The sequence below is a fragment of the Pelodiscus sinensis genome, chromosome 5 (genome assembly GCF_052426305.1).
Source record: "Pelodiscus sinensis isolate ZL-2025 chromosome 5, ASM5242630v1, whole genome shotgun sequence".
NCBI lineage: Eukaryota > Metazoa > Chordata > Testudines > Trionychidae > Pelodiscus > Pelodiscus sinensis.
The window spans coordinates 115200845-115213062 of record NC_143056.1 but is presented as its reverse complement, the minus strand read 5'-3'; the positions used below and the strand labels follow the sequence as shown (position 1 = coordinate 115213062).

General features: G+C 44.9%; 1 protein-coding gene across 1 annotated transcript in view; it reads right to left on the bottom strand.

Moving 5' to 3' along the window:
• OSBPL5 (oxysterol binding protein like 5) overlaps positions 1-12218 on the bottom strand; it is a 246834-nt gene that overhangs the window by 79103 nt on the left and 155513 nt on the right. The gene's annotated exons all lie outside the window — the stretch shown is intronic.

Here is a 12218-nt window from a genome sequence, read left to right as displayed (position 1 = left end):
ATTGCCCATAGTTTTTTTTTTTTTAATGTTTAGACCACGGAACACTCATGCTCATGACGTGAATCTGGTTGTAATGAATATCAGAGAGAACTGAGGGGGGAGAGGTTTAAAAGGCCCAGCCACTAAAGTGACTTCAAATACAGGGTGTTTTAAAAGGGGGGGGGGGGGGAGATGGGCACAAGATGTCCATTTATTTCAGGGGATGTAAGTTCCTCAGTGCATAAGGGGTGGCCACACTTTTATTGATATAACCATAATTTTAAAGAAACAAATAAACTAAACACTGCGTGCAAGAGAGAAGGATGTGTTGCTCCAAGTATTGGCATGGAATTGTAAGGCAGAAGTGACTATGTTTAAGTAAAATCAAGTGATTAAATGCAAATGTAAGCTATCTAATGTAAATTCTTCTTGTGAATATTTGTACAGTGTATGGAACTGGTGTTGTGTGAATTAATATACTCTTTACTATGTAAAAAACATTATAATGGAGTTCTGCAATATCTCAAAATGGAGTCTGAAACTCCATTTTGAAACCTTAGAACTTTCTTTAGACTTCTATTTGAAATATACATTCTGTCACGTCCACAGGTAACTGTTAGATTTGAAAACAGCAATGGAGTTACCTGGCGAGATTTGAATAAACTATGAATATTCATTAGCTGTTGTGCCAGCCAATCAGCTTATAACACGCATCTTTCAGGAGCCAATCAATTTGAACCAGGCAATAAGAGCATTTCACCGACCAATCATTTTAAATCTCAAACCCTCATGCATATTCATGAGTGTTGAGTATAAAAGGGCTTTGCTACGTAGCAGTTGCTGCTGGCCCCTAGGCTTATCCTTGGGTCAGACAGCATCGGGTCGTCAGATATAGGTCTGAGAGAGAGAGAGTATAAAGTTCTAGATACTCTTGTCCTAGGTTGGATGAGTGAGGTCTTATACAGAGTTTCTCTCTTAGAAGGGACTGACAGAAAGTCATGCTCCCTCAATTTAGTCTAATTTAGTCTTTTACAGGGATAGGCTGACGGAAGGTCAAACCTACTCTGATTAGGTCAGGTATTTAGTTAGGTAGTGTTTAGTTAGGATAGCTCCAGTCATCGAGTTTCTACATCAGGCTGCGTCGGTCCACGCATGTCGGCCGTCGTCGTGTCTGTTTGTCAGGCACGTCAGGGTTTAGATAGGGATTTTATTTTTAGATTTAGTTAGGATAGATAGGAAGGAGTCTAGCTTCCATCATCTGATCCGGCTGCACCAAAGCGCAGAGAACAGTGAGGACCAGAGGGCTTCGCGGAAGGTGAACCTACCGTCTTTGTCCTCCATCCGTGCTTCAAGGGATCTCCTGGGCTGTTCCTCTCCCACGGCTTTAAATAGCCAGCGGATTGTAGGTCGCCTAGCGTTGAGATCAGCCGACGAGGGACGCCTAGCTGTCCTCCCTGAAGGCTTTCAACTAGCCCGAAGGTCGCAGGTCGCTAGCACTGCATCAACCGTCTATCGTCGTAGACTCTGTGTAGGTATAGGGGCCTGGAGGGACTTCCTCTCCTGGTCCATTTAGTGTAAAAAGGGGACTGCCCCCTCATCTGTTCATTTAAGGTACTGTTTGTTAAATTTGTTTGTTTTTAATAATATAGTCTTGTGGTTTCCAGTTAAATCCAAGTCTCCGGTTTTCATTTGTGCGCCATATAAATCTAAGATTGGCACTCCCGGTGATCAGATACGGATTTGAGAGTCACTACCTTATATACCATCCCTTGCGGATGAGCCGAGTTATTAGATAACTCTCGGGGAAGTTGTCCTTAAGACATCCTTCCTAATTCTGTCAAAGAGATACCGTAACAGAATCTTTAGGATTTTGCCTAATATTCAGAATACATACAATTAAATGTGTCTGATGTCATCATTCAAGGACAGTCACAACTGACTGTCTTACAGAGATGACTCCCGCCCTTTGTCGGTGGGCCTGAGAGAGAGAGAGTCTTTACTCACAGGGGTTTACAAATTTGATTCAGATACAGGTCTAACAGATGAGGAACACCGATCTGTGAAATAATGGTAGTCCACAAAGCAGTAGTCGCTCTCCTCCTTGTTTCCAAAGGAGAGAAAGAAATAGATGTGAGGGGACTTGAAATAAAGGGCAACAGCAACCTATCTGGTTATTTTTTCCATAAAGGATAAAATGCTGATCACAAAGACATTTAAACATTCAGAAAAACTTTCCAATATTTTCCCATGCATAAGCAGTTGCTGTAGTTGCCAAAGGGCTCTATTGCCATTGTAAAAAAAAAGGGGGGGGGGGGAAGGAGGCTTCCCCCCACAAGAGACAGCAGTACTTCAGAAGTGACCTACACTGAACTAGCTTGGGAACCCTTGATCTAATACGAGATGGAGGGCATCTCTTAGAAATCATAAGGAATAGCCACCTCATCCTCAACAGCATGTAATTTGTTTTGTTTTCCATTTACCTTGGTACTCTTTTATAGTAAGGCTATTTTAGGATTTCTTCAGTGGCCAGGAGTGCCTTTGGGCAACTCCATTTGATCTGCCAGCTGTGACCCTTACTGAACAAGCATGACTTGGCCACAGTGATCCATGCTCTTGTTACATCCTGACTGGATTACTGTAATGCACTTTATGTGGGGCTGCCTCTAAAGAGCCTTCGGAAACTTCAACTGGTCCAGAATGCGGCTGCTCGAGTTTTAACTAACACTAGTTATACAGAGCACATTATGCCAGAGCTTTGGCAGCTGCACTGGCTTCCGGTATGTTTCTGGGCACAGTTTAAGGTTTTAGTTATGACCTATAAAGCCTTAAATGAGTTGAGTCCAGGGTATCTGAAGGACCGTTTTCTCCCATATGCACCTGCCCGGGGATTGAAGTCAGCTGGGGAGGCTTTGCTTTGTGTTCTCCCACTTGTGGAGATAAGATTAACATCTATGTGGAACAGGGCATTCTCAGCTTTTGCTCCCAGGCTGTGGAATTCTCTTCCTCGGGATATTCGCATGGCGCCAATGCTAGCCTTGTTTCGGCATCAGGCCAAAGCCACCCTTTTTACTCATGTTTTATTAATGTTTGAGTCTGTATGTGTGTTCCTCCTCTCTATATGTTTTTAGCTGGTTATGTCACTCCGAGATCTCATCTTTTAAATTTGTATATATATATTTGGGTTTTTTTGTTTGTTTGTTCTTGTAAGCCGCCTTGAATATTTTAAATTGAAAGGCGGGGTAAAAATATTTAAATAAATAAATAAATAAAATCTTCCTCTGTGTCTTCAGATCCCTTCTGACTATTACAATCCAATGGCTTGCCAGAGGCCACACCTCCATATGTGCAGAGAGAAGCAGCTCACCTTCCCCGAGGGACAGAGAAGCACTGAACATGGAACTCCTCCTCAGAAACCTCCATTGGTTCTCCATTCATTTTTGGAACCTTCTCTAGACTTGCACCATCCCACCTCCTTCTTCGTGGTGCCCTCCCCTTGTCTAGCACCAGCTTAGCCTCTGCCCTCTACCACTTCTAGTGTGAACGTGTTCTCCTCCACAACTTCTGCCAGCTAGTATCCGTCTATCATTGCTCTTCTCAAATGGCATCTGAAAACCGTTCTCCTTTCTTGACTGAGTCTCCATCACCCCGCATGCTATTTATTATTCAATTCCGCAGCTGTCTCAGTCACACCATGAGAAAGATACTATACTGAGACTGAAGCTGGCATAGGAGCTGCAGGAGGGATTTAAGTATAGACTGATAGATGCAGAAGGCACCAGTGGACATTCTACACGACTGGACATTCTCAGCCTTGTGCCAATTGGCTCTTTGCTCCAATCTTCTTCCTCACGTTCTCAGCTCAGCCTCACTCTACACTTCCCCCTGATTTCAAATATCATCTCTCCCTTCCCTTGTTTTTTCATTTAGCTAATCCCCTCTCAACTCCACTCCTAATTTTGTTTTTAAATTGTGGCACTAGCATGATCTTCTCATTACTCACTCTGCTTATGTTACACCCTCCTTCCCTTTGCCCTGCATCTCTCTTGTTCATTCGGTCTGGAAGAGCTGCAAAGTAGGAACTGTCTATTATTTTGTGTTTGTACAGTGCATAGAAACAAAGGGAGCGGTGCCCAAGGCATTGCTGAAACAAAAATAATTAGGACTAATGTACAAGTGGAGCTGCATTGTATTCTAATTAGTTCAAGTAAAAAAATAAATAAAAGAACTCCTGGATGACTGTTACTTTAACAGGTACAATGAGCATGTTGCACTAAAATGTCACACACTGTGCTAGGTTGAAGGAGTAAGTAATTCCCCTCACATGAAAATTTCATGTGAAGGAGTAAAGCATATGGATGCTGGGGAGGAATAAAACTCAGTTTCTGCCCATGTTTCATTCAGCTCTCAGCCCGTCAGACTTCACGCCTGAAATATCTTGTCCAGGGAAGCAGACAGGATTGCGGGGCCCCTTGGCAAAGCGTGGGGCCCCTTGGCAAAGCGTGGGGCCCCCCATCTCTGTGCTCCCAGAAGGGGCAAGGCCTCAGGTAGAAGGGCAGGGCAGCTAGCCCCCAGCGCTGCCCAGCCAGTGCCTTCCCGCTCCCCACCCCACCAGCCCTCAGAGACTAGTACAGTGCCCCAGTGGCAATTCTAAAGGGCCCAGGGCTCTGGCCACTACCACAGTAGCAGCAGTCAGGAGTCCCAGGGCCTTTAGAATTGGTGGGCCCTGGGGCAATGACCCCTTTTCTCCTCCGCCCCATCCATGTGACTACCCACATGACTGGCATTACAGAGTTTCCTCCAGCATGAGCGGACTTCCTAAATTGCACAAGTGACTGGAGGGGCTCATTGTCATCTCCTACGGCAAAACACTGGGATGAAAGGGCAAAAGGAGATTCTCTCCTCAAATCTTGATGGAGGAAGGTATTCTATACAGTATCTCTAAAATGGTGCGCACACACAGCCCACTTTTATATGTGAACTATTGCAATACAACGTCAGACGGAACTGTGCACTGGCCATAGCAATGTTTGGATTCTTCTCTTTTAAACTCTGCTCCGTGAGCACAAAGAACGTTTTGTTCCGAGATCCCCATCTATCAGATCTTTCTGCCAGCTGAGTCTGGTCCTGATTTCTTGGTTCACAGGATAAATGGCAAAAACTTTGTAAGTTGCCAGACTTGTGTGACTGATCTTTTATAGCACTTTTAAAGCATCAACATGGCTTTAATTAACTCAGAAAGGTTAAAGGCACGCTGCCATTTGGAAGTCTAAAGATTCGTTTAAGACAACGTGGGATTTGTAGTGGCTCTATTAAAGCCAAATTGATATAACAAACTATAGGTAATTGCATCACAATTAAAATAAAGCCAGTGGAGGAGGTTTCTAGCAAAAAGTTTTGACTCATTTTTCTGAATACAAATCAAGCAATGAAATGAATACAAAACCTGGAATTCTAAACATACAAAATCCTCACTCCTGCTGAGCTGTCCTACCTAGCTTTGCTGGTAGCCCCTTTAATACACCATGGTACACATGAGATCTGATCTCATGTCTTGTATTAATTGTTGCTGTAATTATGACACCTGTATTGTGACTTCACAGGGACAGGAAGCTCGCATTGAAAACCCACTTCAAGATTTTATGGTTAGTCCCTTAGAAGGAGCACCATTTTAAGGTGTTTGCAAGTGAATCATGGGATTGCAACCGATTTTCGGATACTAAGTAATAGTAACCCTATCAATCAGCTGGAAGACAGGAAAAGAGATTAACCACTCAGCTATAGCATATATTACCTTGGAACCTGACATTAAAAGTACATTATCAGAGCCAGATGATGAGGAAAATAAATGAGAAATCCGAGTCTCACGTTTATCTAAATCATGAAAGTTTGCATTTACAGAAAGTTGAAGCTTAGTGGTGGTTTCACATTCCTGTCACTGCCAGTCATGAACATTCCCGATGCTCCTGGATTGTTTTGGAGTCTCCAGGAATGAAAGATTAATTGTTAATTAAAGATTAAGTCATGTGATGAAACCTCCAAGAACAGGTCCAGCCAAAACTGGACATTAGAGTTAAAGGGCCATAAGTGACGAGAGGAAATATGTGAATTGCTTTGAATAATTAAAATTAAGAGGAAAAAGATATCATGGGGGAAAATGTGGTACTTTTTTTTCCTGCTGTTATTGTTTATAATAGCGCACAGAGGCACCAGCTGAGATCAGGGCCTCACTGTGCTGAGCAGTGCACAAGATCTAGAAAGAAGCAGTTCCTGCCCCAAACAGACAGGAAAATGCATGTGAGAAATGTAGCATAACCTCCATTTACAGATGAAGAACTGAGCCCAAGCAATCCGCCCAAGGTCACAAAGGCCATTTATGGCAAAGCAGAGAACCAAAACCAGGCCTCCCAAGATCCAGTTAGTGTCCTAACCGCAAAGCCATCTTTCTTCTTCTTCACAAGAGCCAGTGAAAAGGTCAACAAGCTTTTAGTCTGTAAGGTGCCTCTAGACTACTTGCTTTTAAAAGTTACAGACTAACACAGCTACCCTCTGAGACAATAAGTACTCTTCTAAAGCTTAAGTCAGAGTAACTAAGCTGAAGATGCAAATATTTCTCATGAAGCCAGTTATACCTGCTGATGCAAAATAAAGCCCAAATATTCCCAAGTAAGCCCAAGCCTCGTGTTTTTTCCTGAGAGAGTGCTCAATAATGTCCTCTCTCCTGCATTGCTAATAAAAATACAAACAAGAACATACAAATGGCTGTACTGGGTCAGACCAAAGGTCCATCTACCCCAGTAGCCTGGCTGTCGACAGTGGCCAGCACCGGATGCCCCGGAGAGGATGGACTGCAGACAATGATCAAGCGATTTGTCTCGTGCCATCCGTTTCCAGCCTCTGACAAACAGAGGCCAGAGACACCATTCCTACCCCTTGGCTAATAGCCTTTTATGGACCTAACCTCCATGAATGTATCTAGCTTCTCTTTAAACTCTGTTATAGTTCTAGACTTCACAGCCTCCTCTGGCAAGGAGTTCCACAGGTTGACTATGTGCTGTGTGAAGAACTTTTGCTTATTAGTTTTAAACCTGCTACACCTTAATTTCATTTGGTGTCCTCTAGTCCTTATATGATGGGAACTAATGAAGAACTTTTCTTTATTCACCCACTCCATACCACTCATGATTTTATATACCTCTATCATATCCCCCCTCAGTCTCCTCTTTTCCAAACTGAAAAGTCCCAGTCGCTTTAGCCTCTCCTCATATGGGACCTGTTCCAAACCCCTGATCATTTTAGTTGCCCTTTTCCGAATCCTTTACAAGGCCAAAATATTTTTTTTGAGGTGAGGAGACCACATCTGTACACAGTACTCAAGATGTGTGCGTACCATAGTACCCAGTGTAAATAATTGTTTGGGGTGGGGGTGGGAATGGAGGACAGCTGTGTGTCTCTTTTATTGAACAAGTTATGAGCTTATGCTGTATAAACTGTATGCACAGGGTGACTGATTTGTCTGGGGTTATGACCCCACTGGGGCCATGCATCTGGGTACCGTGTCAAATCCCTTGGACTGAGCTTTCCCAGAGCTGATCTGATCTCAGTGTCTGTGTCATTGTGCTGTGGGTGGAGACACCAACTCTGCCTTTGCTGGGGGAGACCAGAAGTTCTGGCCCAGCAGGACAGGTACGTGGGCTCAGGGGTATCTTCAGCACATCAAGTGACAGTCTCTAGGGGAGTGCTGTGAGTGAACCCATCACAAGAGGTTCTCAACCTTTTTTCTTTCTAAGGCCCCTCTCCTGGCCCAACATGCCCTACAAACTCCACAGCCCAGCAGTGCCACAGCAAGTACTTTTCTGCATATCAGAGTGATGACCAGTGCTGGGGGTAGCCAAGAGAACTGCCTAGGACCCCATCTCATAGGGGGCACTGCAAAGCTAAGTTGCTCAGGCTTTGGCTTCGTCTTCAGCTCTAAGAGGTGGAGAGCAGGTCCCCCCTGCTGCAGTCCTATGCAAAGGGGCTTCGGCTTCTGCCCTGGGCCCTAGTGAATCTAACACCAGCCATAGTTAGTGGACCCCCTGAAACCTGCTCATGGCCCCCGGGGAACCTTGGTCCCCTGCTTGAGGGCCACTGTCCTAGAGAATGCCAGTGCAGAGAGGCACCACTGTGGGGCAGCTAGAGAAGTTTGCTTGCCCCTGTACCCATTCCATTGACCTGCCTACAATGCTGTCAGGCTGGCAGCAGGGAATTCACTTCAAATAAAAAGGAATGAACAGGCTCCTTCCTTGAGCTACTATGCCTCAGCTTGGGTGTGTGTGGGCATCATTCCAACACTGCGATACAACAACAGCCCCTTTCTACACCATGTCGCACACGTCTCTTATTCAGGAAAGCAGGTGAGCAGCCTTGGGGTGCCAGGCATTAGTTAGCCAGCAGGGCAACGTTAGTACAAAAAGGCGGGCAGGCTGCTGCTAAGAGCTATTCTTTGAGACCCAGTTGGGTTAGTCTGCAGACGTCTGTTTGTACCTCCAGCAAAGCTGTTTACAAGACAACCAACCACCCCAATTTTAACCTTATTCCTAAACTTCCTCAAACTTCTGTATCGTGGGATGTCTTGGGGAGAGCGGAGGAAGTTCTGAACAGCTGAGGACTGACGCTTCAGGTGCATATTGTAGCATGATTGCAATGGTCAGAAAACATCAGCACCTCTCACATCTATAAACATGGTTAAATTCACCCCCTCTGTCCAACAGGCTTACCAAGGGATACGGCTTATTGTTCCTCTTCTCTCATCCCTACTTCCCACTACTTGTGGGTATCTAATATAGTCACTTTAAATCCATGAAAAGTGCAATTTGGGTTCTAAAAAGTGTTTTCATCTCTCTCTAATGCCGATCCAAATATGACTTAATTCAATAAGCTTTGACTCACTGTAGGCGGAAGCATCATTTTAAAACAAATAGTAAAAAAGGATTCCCATTCCCAGCTCTAGGCACTGACAATTAAGAGTCACAATTCACTTGATACACCATTTCTAAAGAGCGCAACACAAACATCTTAGTAATGGATGTGGATGCAGTGTTTAATTAGTGCATGAAAATGATAAAAGACAAAAATATAACATCACAAGTAATCATTCTAAATCCAACCTATCAGTTCTCATCCGCAAAGGAAACCCACACAACAATTTAAAAAGACGAGCTTGCTTTGCTAGACACTATAAATTACGAAATGAATATAGTGAGGGAGAGTAGATTTATTGCTTATTAGAGCAATCTATAACCCAGTAACACCACCGCCAGCTGCCTTTCTCCCTTCTATGTCCCGAGTAGGGTTGCCAGTTTTGGTTGGATGTATTCCTAGAGTTTTCATCACAGGACATGATCTTTAATTAAAAATTAATCTTTAATTCCTGGAGACTCCAGGCTAATCCTGTAGGGTTGGCAACCCTAATCTAGAGGACTATTAACAAACCACTTCCCTTTGAAATACATGTTAACTAGTTATGTTAATCTGTTCCAAGTTGTATTTATCTGTGACAGTCTGTGTACATTTCCCAGACCTGTAGAAGAGCTCTGTGTAAATTCAAAAAGCTTGTCTCATTAACAGAAGTTGATCTAATAAAAAATATTATCTCCCCCACCTTGTGTCTCTTAGTAATGGACAGTCAGTCTGCTTACATCAATTAGGTAGGTAATGAAATAGGAAACTAACTGTACTTCAGTCACCAAGTTCCAATACTGAGGATGAACCGTGTGGCCAGGTTTTGATTTTTCACAAATCCTCAGTACTGTATTTAAATCATGGGGGCTCATATGCTCTTCAAAAAGAAGCTTCTCTGTTTGGGTGAAGGGGGTCCATCTTCATGCTTCTCAATGCAGGGTCAGGACCCTGGTCTGGCAAAAGCAGAACCAGGCCTGGGTCAGACCTAAGTTCCAGGTCATCTCAGCCACCAAAACTACAGGAAGGGGCTGAATAAAGTTTGAGTTTTGCCTCATCTCTATCTAATTATTAGGTGATAAATGCCTCTAAAGTATATAGAGGAGAATAACCAAAGGCCTGCCTGACAAGAAGTGAAAATCCTTCTGGGTTCCTGAAGTGAGCTGAATCCTTCACCCCTTACCTAGAAATACCAATAGGAGCATAAATCAGAAGTCAAGCATTCAACCTGGAAATCGACAGCAGGGCAACACTCAGATCCTGCAACATCAGCAAATGCATTCTAATGGGGAAAAGATATTTTCAGTAAGAATCAGACACATTCTGGGCAAAAAAGAAAAATTCACAGAAGCCATGACCTGTCCCTAACGTTGACTAAAAATATCCCTACAAAATGGGGATCTGCAGACCCCCATACTACGTAAAGTGGGGCAGCTGCAAGGACTAGGGGCAGCCTGTAGCAGCTGTGTGGTACTCATGAGTGATCCCTGCTTCCTGAGGAGCCTGAAAACTTTTGGGTTCCCTGCTACTTGCAGGAGCCAGGTGTTTAGGTTCCTCCACACCAGCCCAGAGCTGCCCACCACCCTCTGGCACCTGGGAGCTATGTGTGTGTGGATGGGAGGTGCTTCCTCACCATCTGTGGTGCCCAGGAGCTGCCAGAGATGGCAGGGATACCCCAGAACTTCCTGCCCCAGCAGGGGGACCCTGCAGCTCCCAACCACCACAAGCTGAAGTCAGAGAGGCCACTAGAAGTCACAGATTCCATGACTTTCACAACTAAATTTCAGCCTGACCCATTATCTGTAGACCAGTCCCTTGACTAGCCTGAGTGGTCTAACCAGGGATTTAAAAAAATAAAAATAAAAATAAAAATAAACATAGTCAAAGCCTCCCCTTCCTAAATCATTGATTCAATTTCTCACCATAGTCTAGTCTTCAAGATGACTAGGATTAAAGAGGGTCCCAGGTTCAGACCAGAGCTATCAAGGGACTGTGGACAAAACACTGAACCTTTTTTTCAGGACTATCAAGATACAGTATCTAGGAGCCTGGGTTCAAATTAGGAACTCAGCTGAGAAGAAGCGGCTGGACTGGATCCCCCCTTGTTTAATTACAGCAATCACATACTGTATATACATGCACACAAAGCTGTTTTGTATGAGCCGTTGGTCTCAGCGCTCTCCCAGAACAGCACTTCTCCCTGCTGCTTGTCTATCAGGATTCCACAGGCACAAGTGTTCACAATCTTCTACCCATACTTATGGGGCGGGGGTGTCACAAGCCCTGGACAAGCCATGCATTTCAAAGACACTAAACTGTGCTTTCTCTGACAGGAAATCACTTCAGCCTTCAGCCGTTCCCTTTGTGCTGTATTTCAGTGTCAGATGAAAACCATTCCCTCATTTTATAGCTTCATAGCTGAATATATTAAGTTAACACCAGTCAGATGCTTCTGTTGATATGTCTAAGTTACTCTTCAGAAACAAGAGATCTTGACCAAATCAAAATCCCACCCAGAAGCCACTGCTGGACACGTTGGCTGCTTTCAGGAGTGGCACAGTGCCCAGGTGAGTGTGAGCCTGTCTTCGCCTCACTGTGTCACCGCCCGGGGAAGCAGTGCCCAGTCGGAGCCCACATCCTGAACATCTGCCCCTGAAGCCCTTCCTGCACCCCACCCGCCTGTCCACGCCAGGTGATAGTGAGCAACAATGGGAGAAGGAGGGGGAATGGGGCCTCAGAGAAGAGGTGAGGCAGGGCAAGGGTATTTGGCTTTCAGGTAGATCAAAAAGTGATCTTGTGCTTAAAAAAGGTTGGAAACCACTGGTCTAGGGGATGCCTCTTGAATAGCAGCCTTAGAAGGACCATTAATATCTACATTATAGTTAGGGTGGCCATCAAGGTACCTCAAGAACAGAGGACAGTTGCATTTAGAGCAAGGGGCCCCAGGGCTGGGGCATGTGGGGGGTTCAGGAGTCATGGCTAAGAGTGGAGGGGCTCAGGGCTGAGAGGGGTAGGCATAAATGCAGGGGGGACAAGGACGCCATTTTGGGAGGTCAGGGTGTGGAGGGGCTGCAGCACACAGGGCACTGCTGCCCTTCTTCTTCTGATTCTCAGGGAGCAAGGGGAAAGTTCAGCTAGTAGCTGACAACAAGAGGAAGGCACAAGCTGAGCACTTTCCCCTCGCTCCCTGATAGTCAGGGGAAGAGGAAGAAGACTCAGTATGTGTGACTGCAGTCCCCGTCCTCCCAAAAATGGTGAGGGGTTGGGGCCACCCACGATTGAAGGGGGAGAGCTTTCACTTG